The sequence below is a fragment of the Aythya ferina genome (genome assembly GCF_964211825.1).
Source record: "Aythya ferina genome assembly, chromosome: 2".
NCBI classification, from domain to species: domain Eukaryota; kingdom Metazoa; phylum Chordata; class Aves; order Anseriformes; family Anatidae; genus Aythya; species Aythya ferina.
The window spans coordinates 101040317-101062842 of record NC_140297.1 but is presented as its reverse complement, the minus strand read 5'-3'; the positions used below and the strand labels follow the sequence as shown (position 1 = coordinate 101062842).

The window sequence follows — 22526 nt, the reverse complement described above, 5'->3', positions numbered from 1 at the left end:
ACAGCCTTTGCTCTTTGTTCTGTTCAATACAGCTGAGCAATGGGCATATTTTGTGTTAATGCATCATAGAGAAAAAATATATATACATAAAATATATATCTATGATGCATTAACCATATTTTATGTATATATAATTTTTCTCTAATTTGTTTGGGTATTGTATAGGAACAATAAAAATGTTTTAAGTTACTGGAAGTCTGAAAAGACTGAAAAGGAAAATGTTACTGTACCTGTTGCAGGATAAATTAGTCATATGTTTTGTAAGGAGAGATTTCAGAACTATTGAAGAAATAATGAGAAAAAATGGGGATGCACCAATGCAGGAAAGGGAAGGCACGTTTGAGGTTAAAGCTGTCTACCATCAGCACAGAGAAAAAGGAAAGCATCTAATAAGGTAAAAAATCTCTTTGCTCATTTTTTGGAAGCAATGAGACAAGTGAAAGGATATATTTAAAATCTTGGAAGGGATATGAGCTTAGAAAAATCCACAACAAAATCACATTCAGAAGAAAAGACATGTTCAGGTTAAGAGGTAGAGGTAAGAATAATTAGTATTCTTCTTCCACTTATTAAGACTTTAATCTGTATTCAATATTGTGTAGATTCTCATCAAGAAATGTATGTAGAGAGTATCACATTACAGTTTTTCATCAAAAAAGGATAGTATCATACTTCTAGTTCCTATTTCCTATCCTCCCTAACACCTTTTGTCTGTTAAGAATCAATGATTCCTGTCATTAATTCTCAGAAATATGTGCTTACTTCCTTCAGAAATTAATATTATTAGCCTTTGTCCATTGCTTCAGATTCCTTGTGGCCTTGTCATTACTGTATACAGGAAATGTGTGCTACGCAGCAAAAGGTGCAAACTTTAATTAATGTTCTTTCATCAACCCCATTGGGTTTACTATGCTTAGATTATTAATAAAACTGGAGTGTCACGATTCATCCTGGGTTGCACAAAAACACTTTTTCCTGGGAATCTGCACCTAATCCACAAAGCTCTAGGTTGGAACAAACAGTATCATTGCAGATCAAAAGACTTGAACTTGCCTTTGGGATTTATAGAGACTACTCAATGCAGATTGAGGTCATATGTGTGATTGCATATTCATTGGCACAATAGAAAAATCCTTGCATACCACATTTTATTTCTTTTTCTTTTACAGAGTAAGAGAATGACAGGTTTGAAGGGACCTCTGGAGGTTGTCTCGTTCAGCCCCCTGCTCAAGGGGTTGGTATGTAACAGCTTTTCATAAAAGTGTGAAATAGGCAGTCTTCTGCAGGAGATAATCAATACAATTAGGCTATGCTTTACAAAGAAGAAACAAATGAGAGCCAGATGGCTCTTCTGCATGAGCCACAGACTTCTTTTAGGAACCTTTAGGCCTGCAGCTAGTGGGAAATACAGATAAAAGAAGAGTAGTAGCACAGATTTTAAGAGATGTGCTGTATTTGATGTAAACAATAATAAAACCATTAAAATAAATAAACCATTTTAGCAAGATACAACTTTAAAAAGTTTATCAAACATTTCAGATGCATTGCTGAGACCCTTGCTCTGTTATTTACAGATATCCATACTATGACCTTGCTTCTAACAGAAAAACTAGATAGTTCACAGTTGTTAGCTGAGGTGGGATTTTCTCCTATTGCTCCCAATATCAAAAACCTGAGGATCCATCTCTGTAATTATTCCATACACATTTGTTCACCATACAGACCAGGCTGACAGGCTGAGATTACCTGTGTCCACTGATTAAAAGCAGTAAGATTAGATCCTAACCTTAACCTTATACTTTTTTTTATTTTTTTTTTCCCCCTGAGGACTTAAAATCAAAGCATTTGAATTATGATTGCCTTTCTAATCCATATGTTTTTATTCTATATTAATTAATTCCATCAAACATGTGAGTATTTCATTCTCAAATGTAACTTACACTGTGCAAGAACACACAGAAGAAGGTTACTGGCTCAAACAATGATGCATCTTGCCTAGTATACCACCTCCAGAAGAGGTCTATGGCAAGGAACAGTGAAAACACAAGATGAGCAAATGCTGGTACTTTTCCTCCAGCATGCAAGAACTTCCAGCCAGAGGTGTTGCAATCGTTCTCATCACCCTAATTTCAGAAACATCTACGAAACAGCTAATCCTCTCCTTACTGTGTATCACATAGCCCTTGTCTGTGCAGTTAGTCAAGTACTTGAACGTACTTTGTATTTAGCAAAATAACATGTAAAGAGTTTAACATATTCACCACATTTCATTACGGAAAAAAAAAATAAAAAATGGTGATTTTGCTGTTGATACCACCTTGGGCATGAGAATAAAATCAGATTACTGTCTAAAATAAATATAATAACATCACAAAATTTAAAAGAGTGAGTAAGTTATGGGTTTCATATTTTAGAAGTGTTCTTTCTATGCTACACCAAAAACAAACAAACAAAAAAACTAATATATAAACTTAACAAAGTTTTTTGTTTGTTTGTTTGTTTTTATGATCTTGAAAACAAACAAATAAACAAAAACTTTCTCTTTCTCTGGGAAATGATTAATATGACTACACACAGATGTCTAAAGATGTCTAAATATAAAAGTAGTTGCAGGTAAAAAATAGTGAGGGAAATTAAGACTCTGCCCTAAAAATCAAGTATGCCATTACAAAAACAGTCTAAAAACATGAGAATTGTCAGTATCTAAACGTCTCAAAAGTTATAAATAAAACAGGTCCTTCCTTTTGCTCATTTCCTTTATATTTACTTTTTGCATATACTTTTGTATAATTGTGTCATAAATGATGCAACACAATTTTTGAATAAAGAAAACTGCAGTCTTCCATCCTCAAAAAAAAATATATATATATACACTTAGCCATATTCATAGATGAAAATAGTATTTCACTTTTTTTATTTATGTTTTATTTTTTGGGTTGAAGTATTGTCTCATATAACTATTTAAAATTAAGGATTTTAAAACATCGTCACAAAAATAGCTACTCTACAAACTTTGTTGATACACTAGATTCAAAATCCTTATTTTAGACATATGCTGCTAATGAATTCTATGGACATCAAACTCTATGCACTGTTCCTTTCACTCAACTAAAAATGTCCTAAAATTTTGCTGGAATTAACCAATACAGATCTAATTTATTTTAAATTTACAGAAAAATGAGCAATAAAAGTATTTTGTTTTTATCCAACATATTTAATTTCTGTTTCATTATTATTATTATTATTATTTTCAGGTATAAATCATGACTGTCATATGTTTGCTGAAAATGTAGTCTTCTGTCGGATTTACATGGAGAAATCTCTGCCTTTATTTCTTTACTTCTTAAAAGAAATGGCATTCTTGCTAACTGCCTTGCTGTTTGTAAATAGAGAGCATCAAAAGTAAAAATATTATTTTATATTAAAAAACAAAACAAAACAATAAACTGTAGGAATATAGCTTTGGTGTGATAATAAATATTTAATAAGATGAATGCATTGGAACTGCAAATTAAAATCACAAATATGCGACCAAAACTTTCTCATCTCTTTTTGTTCCAATACTTAAACATTGCACACAGAACAGAGAATGGTACTTTTCTGTCTATGGTTGTAGTTCAATGAAGAATCACCATTGCTGTCCTTCAATTGCTGCCCTTCAACAACAAAAAATTATATTCCCAAATCATTCATGTTATTGTCTTTTTTGGAACCCTGTCAGGATTCAAAAGATGAAGCAAAAATGAGACTTTTTTTTTTTTTTTTTTTTTTTTTTGATCTGGGCAAACGCTTAAAGAGCAGTACATATAAACAAATTGAAGTCTTAATTTCCATTCTGCAACACTGAAGACAATGGATTTAAACTACTTAAATATGATTTTTCTTCTTTGTCAAACAAAAACACATCAAAGAAACCACAAATCTGTCTAAACAAGTCAGACTGACAGTTTGTCTACTGAATCAAGTTTTAAAACTTGATGAATCAAATAACCCCAAACCTTAAAACTAGAAACTCAAGCCAGCATTAGAAGAATGATAAGGCCACTTACATGCAGCATTTGACATGACACTAACAAGGAATAGTAAAGAGTTAGCTTTTATTTCTTCCCTGATTATTAACTGGCAGATTTCCTAACATTTATTTCTATATGACTAGAACGCAAGTCCCAAACCAGAATCTAAATAGCAACATCCCAGGATTCAGATACCTCTGGTAAAGACTGCAATTCTGTGATACAGCATAGACATTGTTAATTATACAAAGAAATTAAATACAAATAATTCCTCATAGGAAAACTCCAGTGTAGTCCAAGAGATAATCTAATTACAAGAAAGAGTAAATTATTAAACGTGAAGTACCTTAATAATAAAGAATAATTAAGAAGCAAACAGAGAAACAAAACCTTCAGCTCTTTGAGGAAGTAATATTTTATTGATGGAAAAAACAAAGTGAGCCTGTCTACCTGCTCACATGAGGCTGAAAATAGGTAACTAGGTAGATATTGGAATAGAACAGCCTTCTTTTTTATAATTTTATTTTAACTTTATATATTTTTTATTTATTTTACTTATGAAAAGTGTGAAGAATTTTCATGCAAAATTATTTACTAGCCTCTCTCTTACCCTACTGCCTGACAGGGGAATCTCATACAATTTTTATATTCTCACCAAAGAAACAAATGCTCATTTAAAGTTAATGGGGCTGAGTTAATTTTCACACCTATTTCATAAAAGTTCAGCCTTCCTAATACTGTCTTATAACATCTAGATTTAATTCAAAATAAAACACTGTCTCCTAGAAGAGTGCTGTCTGCCTAAAGAATAAATAAATAAATAAATAGATCCAAATCAGTTTTCTTGTTTCTCCTGAGGATGAAGTCTTCCTACAGTAAGATTCTGCAGTCACTTGATATTAACTCTTATGTTAGGAAAAAGATTGACTGAATTGAGTGGAAGTCAGTTCTCATAAAAATTCAATCCTTAACTATACTGGCATCTTTTGGGCCAGATTAGTATATTTATCACAACAAATAATCAATTTACCTTACAGTACTGCTCAGTTACAAGCTTAATGTCTGTTTGCATCTCTAAAACTGTTTCTAGATACTGCATATTTATTTCTCTGTTTTTGTTTGTTTGTTTGTTTGTTTTTTCAACTAAGAAAGTTATTTAATAAACCTATTAATGCCCCCCATCAGCCTCCCCCACTCCCCCAGCCCTGCTCCACCTAGCCCAATATAAAGCTAAATATTTCCTTTCAGGTCTACACTGTAGCTATAGCTGAGGCTCCACACCTCTTGTTAGTTTAAATCAAGGATGGAACAGTATCTCCAAATGTGAATTCTCCAATTTTTTGAGTCCCCAGTGTGACATTACTTAAATGTGTCTCATTATCAATTTCTTTTTTGTTCACATATGCAGTTTAATCAAGCAGGAGAGTCCAGATCTTCCTGGAGCCATATAAGAGCCATTAGTATACCTTTTACTAATTCATCTCAAGGTCACATCATTATGCAAATGATGTGACCTGCATCATTACACCAGTGCAACTATACTGGCAGCATTTCCTGTTGCTTTTGTCAAATGAGTATTAATAGAATGACTTGGCAGCTGCACAACCTCCAGGTCTGTAAAGCAGCAAGAAAGTAAGCAGAAATACCTTGCAGGCCTTGCAATCTTTTAACAACCTACAGTAACTCATATATTGCAGTTTTAATAACATAATTGACACCTCTGGCTATTAGATTTTCCTCAACATACTGATTTGTTTTGCAAGCATGGTAGAGACATTGTCATTAGAAGATTCAGAGACAATAAAATAATGAAACTTGTGGGTATTTTTGCATTTTCTGAGATCTTGGATAACGAAAACATGCCTTTATATGAGCCCAGTTTTGTCTCATGCTTTATTTTCATCACTGATTTGCTGCAAGACTCTGGGGAGAGTGTTATACCACACTGCCTTTCAATTTATCCTATCTGTTGACATTAATGACTTTTCTTAATATGGACTTTACTCTGTACATCCTATTCTGACAGGTGATCTGGCCAACATTAAGTTTATAGTTAGGAAATGATTAGACCTTTCCTGTAACAGCTACAAACATGCTACAAATCACTTCCCATATTGTATTCCCACAAAGGAAATAGAGCTCTCAGTTATAAACTACAATATTTACTGGAACCAAAGACATTTACTTTCCTAGATAATTCTTTCCTTCCTAACACATTACTAAACTTTCATACCTATTTCTATGAAAATGTTCTTTACTAGATTTTTCTGACATAACTGCATAAAACCAGCAGCATCTGGAAAGCATATTCATATTTAATATGAATTTTGAGTTCTTCAAAAATTAGTATCTAAAAAGACCATTGAATTAAATTTTACATGTGAAAACTGAAATGTTAAAATGTTGCTTATTGTTGTACAGGTTAATCACATACAAAAAGCATGCACCACCAAGCTTCCCTAAAAGTCTAAAAGAAATGAAAACTAAGTTTAAAAACTAAGGGGTGATTTCTTTGCATTTCCTGAAGTATTTCTACTTTAATAAAGAGCATTTAAAAGTGATTAAGTTAGATCACAACAAAACAAAACAAAATCCCAAAAGCAGGAACAAGCATTATAAGATAAAACCACATAAATTAATGAAAAATCACTGAAATCAAATTCATCCCAGAAAACAAGAAAATGTCAGTTTCTGTCTAAGTATCATAGTGTTTCCAAGCCAACATTTGTGATGTTCTTATGTCTAACTGCACTGTTAGAGACCCAGTTCCTTCTTCAAGTTTTTCAGTCTTTGATGTTATAAACAACAAGCAAATAAAGCAAAACAAAAATTACAAATATTCTTTTTTGTTTTTTTTTTTTTTTTAAAGAACAAACATAAAAAGTAAAATGACAAGAACAACAACAGTAACAACAACGACAACAATAATAACAATAATAAAGCAATTCATTGGTAAAATACTCAAGAGCTGCATACTACCTCCGAAAATCTATTCACAGCAGCAGAAAGTTTGATCAGTAACAAACCGCAGATTTCACCATGATTACCACTGCACGAGTTTCCATTATAGAATCATTTAGACTGGAAAAGACCAAGTCCAATCTTTAATCTAGCACTGCCAAGTCCACTATTAAACCTTGTCACTAAGCTCTATATCTACACATTTTCTGAAGACCTCCAGGGATGGTGGCTCGGCTACTTCTCTGGGCAGCCTGTTCTAATATTTCACAACCCTTTCAGTGAAGTAATTTTTCCTAGTATACAACCTAAATTTCCTCTGCTGCAGCTTAAAGCCATTTCCTTGTTTATTTTTCGTTTGTAACTTGGTGCTTGGGAGAAGAGACTGATCCCCACCTCACCATACCTTAAGGTAATTGTAGAGCATGATAAGGCCTCCCCTGTGCCTCTAGGCTGAACAACCCCAGTTCCCTCAGTTACTCCTCATAAGATTTGTTCTCTAGACCCTTCACCAGCTGAATTGCCCTTCTTTGGACCTGCTCTAGCACCTCAATGTTCAATGAAGTGAAGGGCCTAAAACTGAACACTGTATTGAAATCTGTTGAAACCTTGAAACTTAGTCTCTTAGCCTTTTTCAAACTAAATAGAGTATAAAAATAATATGAAAGGAAAAAAAAAAAAAAAAAAAAAAGAGAAAAAAAAAGAAAAAAAGAGTAGAAAATATAATATGAAAAGTCTCCTTTTTCTTGGGGTGGTGGTGGGTGGGGAGATTGGTTTGGTTTTTGTTTTGGTCTTTTGTCCTTCCAATCACAACCATTCTGTCATTCTGCAATAATGGAAGATAGGAATAAATGATTAAGTCCAGATGTCTAAATGACCATAAAACTTAGTGTGGTATGTATGGTTTTGTCTTATTGTAGTACTTTTATGTAGGGGAAATGGAGATCATACATTAAATCAATAGAAATAAAAAATATATGTATACTTCTTAGTAGTAATCTTTACAAAAGATCAATGTGCAGTGTTGGTACTCTCTGAATGAAGTAATGTAAAGAATTCTCTACATTGGATTTTCAGGTACAAAGCGTAAAATTTAAAATAATATAAATTGTCTCTTCCAGTCCAGAATTTGTATGTTTCTTGAAGGCAATATAGAAATTCCAGGAAGAAGAGAAACATCAAAATCGGACCAGTTTGGGATATTTCATGTATACTGTAATAAAGCTGAAGAAGTAATACTTAAACCTATGCTAAATACATTTGGAAACTCTTTACAATTGCTGAATTTTGTTATTTGCTAACAGTATTCCCTTGATGTCTATGATATAGCCAACAAGCAACAAAACTGATAGAATGAACTCTTACAAAGAAGTAAACTTTCTTCACCATGGATATGAAAGAAGAAATTATACAGAAACATTACATTAAAATATTCTTATGGATCATCTCTTTTTAGTACTCTTAATAAAAGTTTTCAGACTGTAGAGGATTTTGATTATCACAGAAATCATTGGGAGACTTAGGAATTTTTTTTCCACATCATCTGAAAAAATCTTGATCTAATAGCTTTGCTCTGTCTTTTTTTTTGGTCACCATCACCTATCTTTGTACTCCCAAGGACCAATAACTCACATATCTTCTTTAGTGAAGACTGATTTTATCAACATTTACATCAGACTTCTTAGTTGTCCGTATTTACCACTTTAAAAAATAATAATAATAAAAAAAAGAATTGTTAATGTAAGAGCTTATGAGAGAGGAATTGTTTCCAGGGATATCGTGATCAGGTGAGGTACATCTCAGCATCCAATTCTGACTTCAAGCCTTCTTTTCACTGCAGATGAATCAAAAACTACACACTCAAAAGTCCAAAACTGAAAGTTTTGTAAATTGCCACCATTTTTTTTTCCTACAATCTCTGCTTGTGCATGTGGTATTGGGAGGACTGTGCTCTGGTGCACCCATTCCAATTCAGGTGCTTCCACTTTCAAACAACATTTTATCTTACAGCAGTCTCAGAGAGAAGCAAAAAAGCTGTAAGTTTAACAGCCATTGCACTGAGTGGTTGTGCTTGCAACAGAAAATTGGCATATATGTTTATAGCATTCAGTATATCTTGCTTATGAGAAATATGTTCATTTTTAAAACTCTGTTCCATGTGTAGTGGAATAGAAGAATTTGAAAATCATGTATAGTGCTCAAGTTTATCTTATCAATACATAATGTTTCACCTAATTTGATATTCCAATGATGAGTTTTCAACCCTGAAAGGAAAAAAGAATAACAATAATAAATTGGCTGTTTTATGTTTATTTGTTTATTTTAAATGTATGTCCACAAGACATTGTAGTGGGTTTATGTGGCAAGGTTTTGGTAGCAGGGGTCAATAGGGGTGTCTTCTGTGAGAAAAATCTATGTTACATTAAGGGCCCCGCTGCTGACCAGAGCCGAGACAATAAGGAATGTTGTTTGTGCCTCTGTGAGAGCATATTTAAGACAGGGAAAGAAAAAAAAATATATAATGATGATGATTAAAAAAAAAAAAAAAAAAAAAAAAACACGCTGCTACACAGCAGCTGGGAGAGTGAGAGGAGTGAGAAACAACCTTGCAGGCACCAAGTTGAGTGAAGAAGGAGGGGGAGAGGTGCTCCAGGTGCCAGAGCAGAAATCCTCTGCAACCTGTGGTGAGGACCATGGTGAGCAGGCTGTCCGCCTGCAGCCCATGGAGTACCATGGTGGAGTAGGGTTCCACGCTGCAGCCCGTGGAGGAGACCACAGGAGGACCTGCACCAATGGAGGCTGCGGCCTGTGGAGGACCCCTGCCGGAGCAGATTCCAGGCTGGACCTGTAGCCCATGGAGAGGAGATTATGCCAGAGCAGGTGACCTGGCAGGATCTGCTGCCGGTGGGGGACCCAGGTTCGAGCAGTTTGCTCCTGAGGGATGAACCTTGTGGTATAGACACTTATCTGGAGTAGCTCTTGAAGAGCTGCTGCCTGTGGGAAGCCCACACCGGATCAGTTCATCAAGGACTGCATCCCTTGGGAGGAACCCCACAGTACAGAGTAAGAGAGTGACTGAGAAGGAGTGGCAGAGACAAAGCGCTATAGACTGACCACAACCCCCACTCCCCCATTCCCCTGCGCCACCTGGGGTGGGGGAAGGTGGAAGAGAGTGGTTGTTTTTTTTTCTTTCCCTGTCTTAAATGTGCTCTCACAGAGGCACAAACAACATTGCTTATTGTCTCGGCTCTGGTCAGCAGCGGGGCCCTTACGTAACATGAGGCAGCTTCTAGATTTTTCTCACAGAAGCCATTCCTATGGCCCCTCCTACCAAAACCTTGCCACATAAACCCACTACACCCATAAAAATACTAAAGAGCAAAATTTGATTTCTTTTTAACCAGACTTTCATAAGACTCTGTTGACTTCAGTTAGACTCCTAAAAGATAACTAAGTAAACACCACAACTCCACCAACTTGTTCACTGGCTGTTGATAAGGGAATGATACACAAACACTTAGAATATCTTTTTTTTTTTTTTTTCCCTGCACTTCAGAACCATCATCACGGCTAATCAGTCTTGTGGATCTCTCAAACAGAAAACCATACACTGGAAAGACTGCTGAGGACCAGAAAGAAGACTGTCAAATTCATGCTTTGATTACCTTAAAATTATTCCAGTCAACATAATAATTTGCTAAAATTTTCACTGATCTTTCAAAATTCTGTCCTCAATAAATTTTTAAACTAATATTTTAATATAATAATTGTATTACTACTTTTTTTCCCCAAGCATTACTTCCATGTCACACTCTTGACCAAATTTTGTGCATAGAACAAATAGTTAAATATATAGACTCAGAGTTCAGAGAAGTGTGTTTGTTTAACTGCTTCATTCTTTATTGTGTTTATTTCAATGGTTCCCATGAATTATTCAGTATGTTTTAGGGTAGCCTAGAGAAAATGTATTCTTTTAAGGCAGTTATTTCTCAGACATTCTTTTAAGTGAGTTAGATGGAAACAAAGATTTAGAAACCAGATCTATAAATATGGAAAGATTTATATATATATATATAAAGAATAGAAATACTGTATTAATATGAAAAGACTCCTGACCCTCACTTTTATTTTTTTTAATTGTCTCAGCAACACTCTATTCGTTCAAAGATTATTTTCATGTCTAAAACCAATTTCTACTGAGATATTTAGGTACGTTTGATAGGGAGTACAACTCACAATTTCTTCGATTTATGCCAAGCAATAAATTGGCTAAATAAAATGTATCACAATAAACAACTCATCAAAAAATACATTTAAATTCACCTTGGCATGCAGTTCATAATTTAATCATTTTTGTCAACTAAAGAGTGATATCCAGGAATTTCCAGTGTTACCCAAACACGGAAGCTGTTATCTTCAAACCATATTTGAAAATGTCGAGCAAAAAGGGTACAATGTTTTTATGCACTTCTTAATTTTGCAATTTCTGTCATAAATTATAAACATATAAAAATTTTATTTTTCTACCTGTGCAATATATTCTGTCACTTACGACATTTTTCTTATTATTACTATTCATCTGAAATCTTATCAGTCAGAAGAGGCAAAATTTAGAAGCAAATACCTTTGCCAAAAGCGAACATACATTTTATTTTTAGAGCTTGTTCTCATTAAAGGGAAATTTGCCATTGATTTGAACAGGACTCAACTTCAGAAAAACTCCTCATACAAGAGGCTTCAGGTTATGACTACTATTATCATCTTGATTGAGGTTTGGTTTATCAAGTTTGGGTTGTTTATCTTCTAGGCAATAAAAGGAAAGGAAAGGGAAGGGAAGGGAAGGGAAGGGAAGGGAAGGGAAGGGAAGGGAAGGGAAGGGAAGGGAAGGGAAGGGAAGGGAAGGGAAGGGAAGGGAAGGGAAGGGAAGGGAAGGGAAGGGAAGGGAAGGGAAGGGAAGGGAAGGGAAGGGAAGGGAAGGGAAGGGAAGGGAAGGGAAGGGAAGGGAAGGGAAGGGAAGGGAAGGGAAGGGAAGGGAAGGGAAGGGAAGGGAAGGGAAGGGAAGGGAAGGGAAGGGAAGGGAAGGGAAGAAGGAAGGAAAGGAGAAAGAAAAAGGAAGAAAGAAAGGAAGCAAGCAAGCAAGAGAGAGAGAAAGAGAGAGAGAGAGAGAGAAAGAAAGAAAGAAAGAAAGAAAGAAAGAAAGAAAGAAAGAAAGAAAGAAAGAAAGAAAGAAAGAAAGAAAGAAAGAAAGAAAGAAAAAAGTTTGACAACTTACCAAACAGGGATTTAACACAGTGATTACTATTCTTTAAATATAATGCTTTCCTTAAATAGTGCTGTGTAAAACACAAAGGTATGAAGACATCTTCATTCTCCCCTTCCCTTTACTTATTCGTTTGTTTGTTTGTTTGTAAGAACAGTATGAGTTGAATAATCATTACTATCTCTTAGAGCTGCTTTCCAGAAGCTCTCAGTGCAGGTTCATTTTCTATTGAAGGACGGGAAAAATCATAATCAGTGGAAAACAAATGAATAGATATTCATTGATGGCCTAAATCCATGGGCTAAAGAGCCTCAGCCCACCCTTGGCTAGAATTATACAGAGGCTTGATACAACTTTGGACAGTAAAGACAAAGCAAATCCATTAGCAAAAACATAGACAAAATCTTGAACTCATGACATGATTCCTCCAGATGTGAAGGTCTGTGCACGATATTGATAGTATGTGTATTTTCTGTTTATGAACTGCTTTGTGGGAGCTGTTTCGCCCATATCTTTTTTTTTATTTGCTTGTTTCAGATGGAAAATAGGAAGTTCACTGCAGCTGATATTTATCTCAGTTTTTATTATTAATAGTTATCTCAAAATTCCTTCAGAAGTAGCTTGTTTCTTGACATCGTGGCCTACTTTTTGTCACATCAATTAGAATATGAAATATTCTAAATGAATATGTGAAACTAACTTATCAACATATCAACAAGAGGAAAAAAAATCTTGATTCAAGTTTTAATTAAACTCTTAATGACTGATAAACCTTATACAAATAACATAACGGTTTGTTATCACATCCTTAGGCACAGGTTTTAAAGAGCTGAACATCTGAATTTGTATCTTATAAACCATAAGATACAATAGTTACCTGGTAGAAATAATAAATATTAACATATTCTGTATACACAAACCTTCATCTCTGGCTTAAAAGTACTACTGTTTGACTTTTTATTACATAAAACCCCCAGACAAATAATTTAACTGCAGTTAAACTTCAACAATAAAATGCCCTCCACTGACCTAAACTTTTAGAGCCAAATGCAGTAGGTTAGACCTCTTGGTAATCAGCTAAGTTTTCCTGCTGTCAGTACAGTGCATGAAGTCTTTACACATTAAGGTCATAGTTCTTAAATAAGATTTTCAAGTTGCAAATGTCTAATTATAAATTCATGAGCTGGAAATGTGCAGTCATAAAATTTACCAGTTGCACAGCTCAACATTTACAATGTGTGAGTCCGAGAAGATTTATGAAGTTATGCAGTAGTCTCAAGCAGATGTTGTTACCTGCCAACTTCATGTTATATTGGATTTTTTGTTTTAAAGCCACAGTTGCTAAGTTTAAGAAATTACTTTGAGAGGGTATTTTCTGGGGAAGGAAAGCAGAACAGGAGACAAGAATCTTTCCAAAGAAATTATGAGGAAAACATAAGAATAAGCGTATATTTTATTATTACTGTCTTGACAAAAATATAACCAATCACTCTGAAGGTCAGTTTTATATGTCTGTAATAACCCAGACTCCAAAAATTCCTACTCCTGGTAGCATTCTTTAATAACAAACCGATCTAATGGGCCACAAAACTCAATCAAATAAGTGTTTTAATCAAATAAGTGCTATGAGTAAAAGAGACTTAGATTTGTTCAATGTAATATTTCCTAAAGCTAATTAGTTGCTCCATAGGATTTTAACATGTTACATGTACTGAAAAAGTGCCCTTTCAATCTTACCTTCTTATTAACACTCCATAGCCTCTTCAGAAGTATACCTGCTGAAGCATGGAATTATCCACAGCCACAGTCACTTTGAGGTGTACCTGATCTGGTGCAGCCTTTTCCATTAGCTACAGTCCCTTCAGACACCTATTGTGTTGTGGTCTTTTCTGTGACCACCGATACTTCAAGGTACTCTGGCATGGCCTTATCCATGGACATGGACACTGTAAGGCCTACCTGCTGTAGCATGGACTTATCCATGGCTACAGGTGTTTTGAGGTATACTTTCTCCACAGTGAACTTGTCCATGACCAGGGATGCTTTGGGGTGTACATGCTCCAATGTGGACTCATCTACAGGTCACAATCCTTCTGACTCAAGTTCAGCCTGGAGTCTCAGCCTGTCCAGTACAGCAGCACAGGAACAGCAGTGATGCCCTGGCTGGCTGTCAGTCCAGTTCTGTGGAAATAAATAAATATCAAGTACAGAGATTTCAAAAGTTTTAAAGAACTAGCATGGAAATTTTGACAAACAAAATCTGACATGACAAATGATGAATATGTCCTTACACAGTGTGTCCTTTCAGCTTTCAAAGCCACTTTAAAATCATTAGTTTATTTTTCCACATTGTCACCATTAAAAACAAACAAACAAAAATTCTATATTAACCATAACTGTAATCTTTGTAAAATTTTATTATATATCTGAAAATCTGTTCTTATTGATTATCTGAATTGTCAGAAGTGTCAGAAAAACAGGTGTTTTGTAGACTTCCTTTTCAGCTGATAATAAGCATACTATGGAAGGTATACATTTCTAACCTGGTATCATGCCGTATATAGAGAAGGCATAAATAAATCACTAAAAAAAAAAAAATAAGAAAAATAGAAGAGTGTTTCTTAGTGATCAAATATACAAAAGACATGACAATCAGCTTAAAAGGATGCTCATAACACAGACTGGATTTCTCTTTTGAATCACAAAGGTATCTGGAAAGAATTTTTACATACTCAGGAAAAGTAGACAAGTACTTTGTTTGGACAGAAATTATTTTGGTCTGAATTTCAAATGCATTTTCTGCTCTTTCTGGCCTGTCTCATGTAAGTACACTTCCCCAATGTAATTAAATTTGGATTCAGAGTTACAAAGTTTTCTTTATATCAACTTCATTCTGATTTTTTTTGTTTTTGTAAATCCCTTGTTACTATAGCATTCTCTGAATAGGATCCCACCGGTGCATGGAAGAAATAAAAATAAAAATAAAAATAATAATAATAATAATAAAGATTTATTCTTAATTTGCTTATCTTTCCCTTCTCTTCACATGCTTTTCTTCTCTCTATTATTCCATACACACTATTTATCTGCTATTTATCTCTATCCACCTGCCCCATTGCATCTCCTGAATTCCTTTGCACCATCTCTCCTTTGCTTCAGTCTGGTATCTGTTTTTGTCCTCAAAGTACAAGCATGTGTTTGTATCTTTGTCTTTGTTAGTTCTCCAGATTCCCCTTTTAAGTTTTGCCTTGCATGTTGTTCCTGATTTTGACCCAAAATCTTCCTCCTGAGCTGCTGGCTGCCACGGTGTCTCTGGTAGGATGGGGTTCCGCCCTGCCCAAGTGGAGGCTACTGTAGTGCCCAAGCTGGTGAGCCTGCCACTCTGCCTTCCCACTCCAAGTTCTCTCCCCACACTTGCAAACTTTCATATATCTTTCATACTCTTTTTAAGGTTACTGTTTCTATTCTCAAAAGCCTCATATTAATTCCCCAAAAACTCCCCAGCCCTGCTGATGCTTATCGTCTCCAGTGATACCAGTTTGGGGACAAAGACTTAGGGAGTCCCTACTTTTTACTCACCCCTCATTCTTTTTGTTGAGTCTTTCTTTTCTTTTTTCTTTTCATTTTTATATCCCTTCTTAGTAAACTGCTTTCCTATGATAGCTAAGAAAAAGTTAACATAGCTTTTGATGTGCTCAGATCACTCAAGCTGATCAATATGTTCTCACTATCTCCTTTCACTCCTTTAGTTGATATCCTGTCTGCTGCCTTTTATGTTATATTTGTAAGCTTTATGGGAGAACAAAAATGTTTTTGCTGTGTTCATCCAGTGTCAAAATAACATTATTCTAGTCTATGTTTTGAGTTCCAGGCCATACAGAAATATAAATTGCAATATCTCATGAAAAATGCTATTCATTGAATGGGTGTTTGTTCAGGGAGTGCTCCACTATGCAAGGAAATTGTATGCTCCCACAATACATCCCTCAGAAAAGAATAGAGCCATTCCAAAAGTCACACAAAGCATCTGAGCATGAACAGAACACTAAAAAATTATCACGGAACTGGTGCACTTACTCTTAGAAATATGAATCTCAGGTACACATAGCGTAAATCAGTTCTTTCAAACAATATTATGAGGAACAAGAACAGACACTATGTAAACTTTTTGTAAAAATCTAAAAATATTATGTATTTCTGTAATAATAAATGAGCATCAAGGGCTCAAGATTTCTGTTATGTTTTTCATAGTCTAAGTTTATTTCCTCATTACTCATTCTTCAGTGTTTGAATCTTGGAGTATTGAAAGCAGGAAAATATATAGGAAAATAGGTAGTAGTTAACCAAGTTGCAGAATAACACTATTGTACTTTTAAGAAACAGCATTCTGTTTTTACAAAGGAATGCAGTTACCTAGGTACCCGTAAAAGTAACCAGCCATTCATGAGGTAAAATCCTGCCAAACAGAATGACAAATACTGTTCCTATATAGTCAACATTCAATTTGAGGAAGAGTCCATACATGATACTATATGTGCAACCATAAAACAAAGAAAGACTTGCATCCTCATAACACCAACATACTTCACTGTCTTCCAGGATCTCCACCTGCTTCAGTAACTACAATCCCTTATTCTTTCTCCAGTCACATCATGTATCACTTGAAGCCTTTAGGGATAGAGACAACTATACAGTAACTTTTTTTTTTTTCCACGAAATTGGAGGCAGAGCCATACGAGGAAAGTTATAATCCTTATATATAATCTCCTTAGTTCAATGTAATAGCTCTACCTATTATTGTCTTGTCGATTTTCTTTTTGCATGATGTGTCCAAGAAATTCAGGAAACCATCTTTATCCTTAACCTCTGGAGCTTTCACTTGTCTTGATAAAGTCCCCTCGCGCCTTCTCAACTCTGGAATTGCTTTCAACATGGCCTTTATTTAAATTCATAACCACAATTGCTGTCATAGGTTCCCTATTCTAATGTTCCATTCCTTCTACATTAAAATAAATATATAAATTATTCTCAATAATTTGTGGAGGGCTCTTTTGTATCCCTGTGCAGAGAGAGTGACAAGCTCATTCACACATATAGCTACAGCTGTCATTTGGAGTCAGATCACCTATCTAGCATTTTTTTTTCCGTTTTGTCCTAAAACAGTCTTTCTGGAAAAAAAAAAAATATATATATATATATATATTTGTATAGAATTAGAATAAAAAAAAAAACAAAACAAAACAAAACAAAACAAAAAACAGATCTGAGAGGCTCAGTTGAGAAGTCTTGCTATGCTGAATTCACAGATGTATGTATTTTAAGGCTCTTTAAGTATTTTAGGGCTTATTGAGAATGAAGCATTGTGAAAGCTGACACAGAAAGATACTACAAAGATGTTAGAAAAATTTAAATAAAGTGATAATATGAAGTTATTTTGGAAATTTGAGTAGAAATAATATATGAAATTCTACAGTAAAGTGAAAAGTCAGAGTTTCTCTAATTTACTTAAAATGTTGTAGAACTAATTATAGAAACAACTATTTGATCTGTGTACTTACCTCATGAAGGATTTGTTGAATTGACGAACTTTCTGTCATCTTGAAAATTTTTGTAATCTTTACTACTTAAATCTCTAGAATGACCCTCTATTTATTATTATGTGGCTTTTAGTGAATTCAGAGATGATTTCAGCAAAAAGAAATAGTACAAGAAACAGAGAAGAAAGGAATTGTAGTTTTTCCACTTCAATTTTAACTGAAAACATGAGCTTATGTTTACAATACCTTTTACAAAAGAGACACTTTCCATTAGACCATGTTGCTCAAAGCCCCATCCATCTTGGTCTTAAATACTTCCAGGGGTGGGGCAGCCATGGGGCAACCTATTCCAGTGCCTCGCCACCCACACAGTGAAGAATGTCTTCCTAACCTCTAATCTAAATCTACCCTATTTTTTAGTTTGAAGCTATTAATCCTGTCACTGTGATAAAGAGATCCTCACTAGCTTTTCTGTAGGCCCCCTTAGGACACTCTAAGGTCTCCCCAGATCCTCCTCTTCTCCAGGCTGAAAAAGCCTAACTCAGCCTGTCTTCATAGGAGAGGTCCTCCAGCCCTTTGATCCTCTTCATGGCCTTCCTCTGGACTCATTCAACTATGTCCATGTCCTTCTAATTTTGGGGACCCCAGAACTGAATGCAGTACTCCAGTTGGCATCTCAGGAGAACAAAGTAGAGGGGGAGAATCATGTCCCTTTTCCTGCTGGCCATGCTTCTTTTGATGCAGCCCAGGATATGGTTGGCTTTCTGTGCTGCAAGCATGCATTGCCAGCTCATGTCAAGCTTCTTGTCAATCAACACCCACAGGTCCTTCTCATAAGGACTGCTCTCAATCCATTCTCTGCCCAGTCTGTATTTGTGCTTGGGATTGCCCCAGCCCAGATGCAGGACTTTGCAGTTGGCCTTCTTGAACCTCATGAGGTTCACACAGGCCCACATCTCAAGCCTGTCAAGGTCTCTGGATGGCATTCTTTCCCTACAGTGAGTCAACTGCAGCACACAGCGGTGTCATCAGCAAATTTGGTGAGGGTGTACTCAATTTTTGTCCCTCTCACTGACAAAGATGTTACACAGTGCCAGTCCCAATACTGACTCCTGAGGCACAGCACTCATTACTGATTTCCACCTGAACATTGAGCTGTGACCACAAGTCTCTGAGAGCGAACCTCCAGCCAATTCCTTGCCCACCGAATGGTCCATCCATCAGATCCGTGTCTCTCCAGATAGGTACTAGATAGGTATTAGAAGATTGGGGCTATTGTTTTGTTAATGTTACTCAAAACTTACTACCTTCTTACCTTGTGGACACCTTGTCTGGTGCTATTATATGCAAGCTCACATGCACGAACCAAAAATATTAAAAGAAAATATGTTAAAACACATCTTTAACTAACTTTGTTTGTACAAAAATTTACCAACTTCCCCTATTGGTGCATTGATCTGTTGGCAATCAGCATTGCACTCTGATTTTGCAAATAAGTCTGAAACGGAAATGTCTTTTTACATGTTCCTCTCTATTATTCATACACATTTAATCAATTCTGCACATAAATAATCAGGATTACCAAATCCTTTGTGAACTTTGCAGATACCTGTGGGTAATTCAGAGCACTACCATATGGATCAGATCTTGACATTGAAGTTTTGAGTTTAGATTTTGGCCACTAATGGAGAGCATCAAAAATTTTTTTTCAGCAACAATCACTTGACCAAAACATAGCTCCAAAAACTTATTTTAAATGTATAGACCATTGGTCCAGCTTTGGAACACTGTTTTCTAATGATAATGTATGGTTTAATATGTTCATGTTAATAAATAAATAAATAAATATCAGTACGTTTCCTAACCTGTTAGGTAAGACAGGGTTTCTTGTGTCCAAGATTAAACGTCACAGGTTTTTGCCATAATTAACAATAAAAGAGTTAAATAACCTTGTGATTTTCACAAACTCTATGCCATGAAGAGTGACAATGTAATTAAAATGTTGTGATGTGTGATTTGTATAGATGGCACTGAGAACTGTAACCAGATTAACTACATGACTTGCACACACTGCCTGCAATGAGTTATACTACTCTAAATAATTACAAGAATTAAGTTCTAACACAGGCTGTCTACAAAAAATATATTGACTCTGACCAAATTAAGTACTAGAATTAATAGATTTACACTGACAATGCCTACAAAGTGAAAGTCTCTTGCAATATAAAATACAAGAAAAGTGAACATACAGTGCAGGGTAGAATGCAGTTACAGCTCAGTCTTAGTGAGATGATCTGGCACTTTCTACCTTATTTTAACTTTTTAAAATGGCATAACCTCATTTGTTTAAACACTGGTTCTCTCACACTGCTTAAAAAAGATTTTGTACAGGTTAGTTTAAATATAGTTGTATGGGATAGTCTAGTCAGTCAAACTTAGATCGCTTATTTGTTTCTGGTCCCACAACAAAGGGAACTTGGAGAAGACCAAGGGTTGGGGTCAGTCACTGCATAGCATGTCTAAGGACAGTCTAGAGAGGATGCTACCATTTTCATCACTTATCCTGGGATTTACGTACAGTATAGACATAAGGAAAGAGTGAGATCCTGGCATACTTCTTTCATCACCGTAAGTACTAAATGATTTCAGTCCTAGCTGAACTGATATGTATATTTTAAACCAAGGTACAAGAGTGGGCTGAAGAATCAATAGATTTTCTTTCTTCTCAGAAACTTATGCTGAATACATACTTAATTTCATTCCTCTGCAATTCCACACAAGAAGGAGGACTTTAAAAGCATATATACATTCAGCAAGAGTTCTGTCTGTCACCCTAGGGAATGTTAGAAAAAGACTCAACTGAAAAGAAGGTAATGAACTAGGAAGGGGAAGGATAAAAAAGAACTTCATGAAAATTAAAACTGACTTCAAGTTTACAGTAAAACAAAGAGACATCACCTCCATGAGTGAAGATCCAAGAGCAACGTCAGTTTCATGATAAAACAGGTAATATTTCTTGGTTATGAAGTTTTATGCAAACCTGAAAACAGACCAGACTTCCTTATACATTTGTAGCAAAAGCTTATACATGGTTAGGACTCAGAAGTCAGGAAGTCAGCTGCCTTTTTTCACCACACCATGGCAGTCTATTCAAGCACAGTGGTCTACTCTAACACAGCAGAAACTTTCTAGTCTCACATAATTATTATTATTTTCTTTCTTTCATTTGAGGAAATTGCGCGTGCACATACAAAATAGAAAAAAAAAATGAGTGAATTGAATATGGTAAAATAAACATTTAGTTTCATTTTCTTCTAATGTTAAAAGTTTGACAGAGGGTGGGAGAAAGGCTGGTAGATTGGGAGAGAAGAAGATGATTGTGCTGATGCTGAAGGTGTTCATTCTGCTATTTACAAAAAGAAATAAAGAACTTTGGGTCTTGGGAATAAATAAATAAGTAAATAAATAAATAAATAAATAAAATAAAGAGTGGAAAATAGAATAGACTTCCAGATATGGAAGCTGTATGAAACTTCTTTAGCCTGTCTTTATCACCAGTCCCACACCATGATGTAATAAAATGCCTCAAACACAGGTATAAATCACAGAAAGGCAAACTGTCAACTGTGATATAGTTAAGATAAGCATAAGCCAAGGCAAAACTGAATTATGCCTAGGTATTTAGACTAAAGTTTTTCCATGTGTCACAGAAGAGTCTACATTAGAAAGAGAATGCTTTTGAAATGAGGAGAGAAAGAAAAAAAAATCAAATTAGTTTCAGGAGAATTTCTGAGCTGCATAAAAACTGAGGCTTCATACAAAGTACTTTCTTTGTTTACAACTTTATATCACTGTAATTGTCAAGGAACCTACAATTTACATGCATATTCATCCACATTTCTTCCTAAAGGCAGAAAATTTGAGTCTTGTCAACTTCTTTAGTAACTCTTGCTTGCTAGTGTTTTGTTTCTTTCTTTATTCATGTATTACCCTTTACCCTTTTTTTTTTTTTTTTTTTTTTTTTTTTCTGGTATACATGTCTGCCTTGGTTTCATCTGGGATAGAGTTCATTTTCCTCCTATTACTATCATGCTGTGTTTTGGATTTAGGATGAGAATAATGCTGAAAATACACTTATGTTCTAGTTGTTGCAGAGCAGCACTTACTCTTTGTCAACGACTATTCAGCTTCTAATGCTACCCTGCCAGGGAAGATGCTGAAGGTTCTGGGAGGGGACAGAAACAGGACAGATGACCCAAACTGATCAAAGGGAAATTTCATACTATACAGCATCATGTTGAACAATAGAACTGGGGGGAGTTGTCCCGGGGGGATGCCGTTGCTCAGGGATAGGGTGGGCATCAATCATCAGGTGGTGAGCAACTGTATCATGCATCACTTATTTTGATTATTCTTTTATCATTATTATTATAGTCGTTGTTATTCCCTTCCTTTTCCACCCTACTAAACTATCTCAATTCTCAACACACTTTTTTTTTTTTTTTCCCTCACCTCCCCAATCATCTCCCCAATCCCACCTGGAGTGACCAAAGAGTTGTATGGTGCTTAGCAGGGTTATACCACAACAACATCCCACCAACCATGCAGTTATTTCATTTCTATTAGGTTTCTCACTTGTCTCAACTGATCAGCTCTTTATCTTTGCTACAAGAAACAAAGGATTAGTTATAGAAACAGAGTACTATAAAGAGGTTACACTGGGCTATATTGAATGGAGTCAGTCTTCCCTTGTAAGCA

At 35.2% G+C, this 22526-nt stretch overlaps 1 long non-coding RNA gene across 1 annotated transcript in view; it reads left to right on the top strand.

Moving 5' to 3' along the window:
- The window catches only part of LOC311432854, a 737448-nt gene that overhangs the window by 703026 nt on the left and 11896 nt on the right, over nt 1–22526 (top strand). The window lies entirely within an intron of this gene.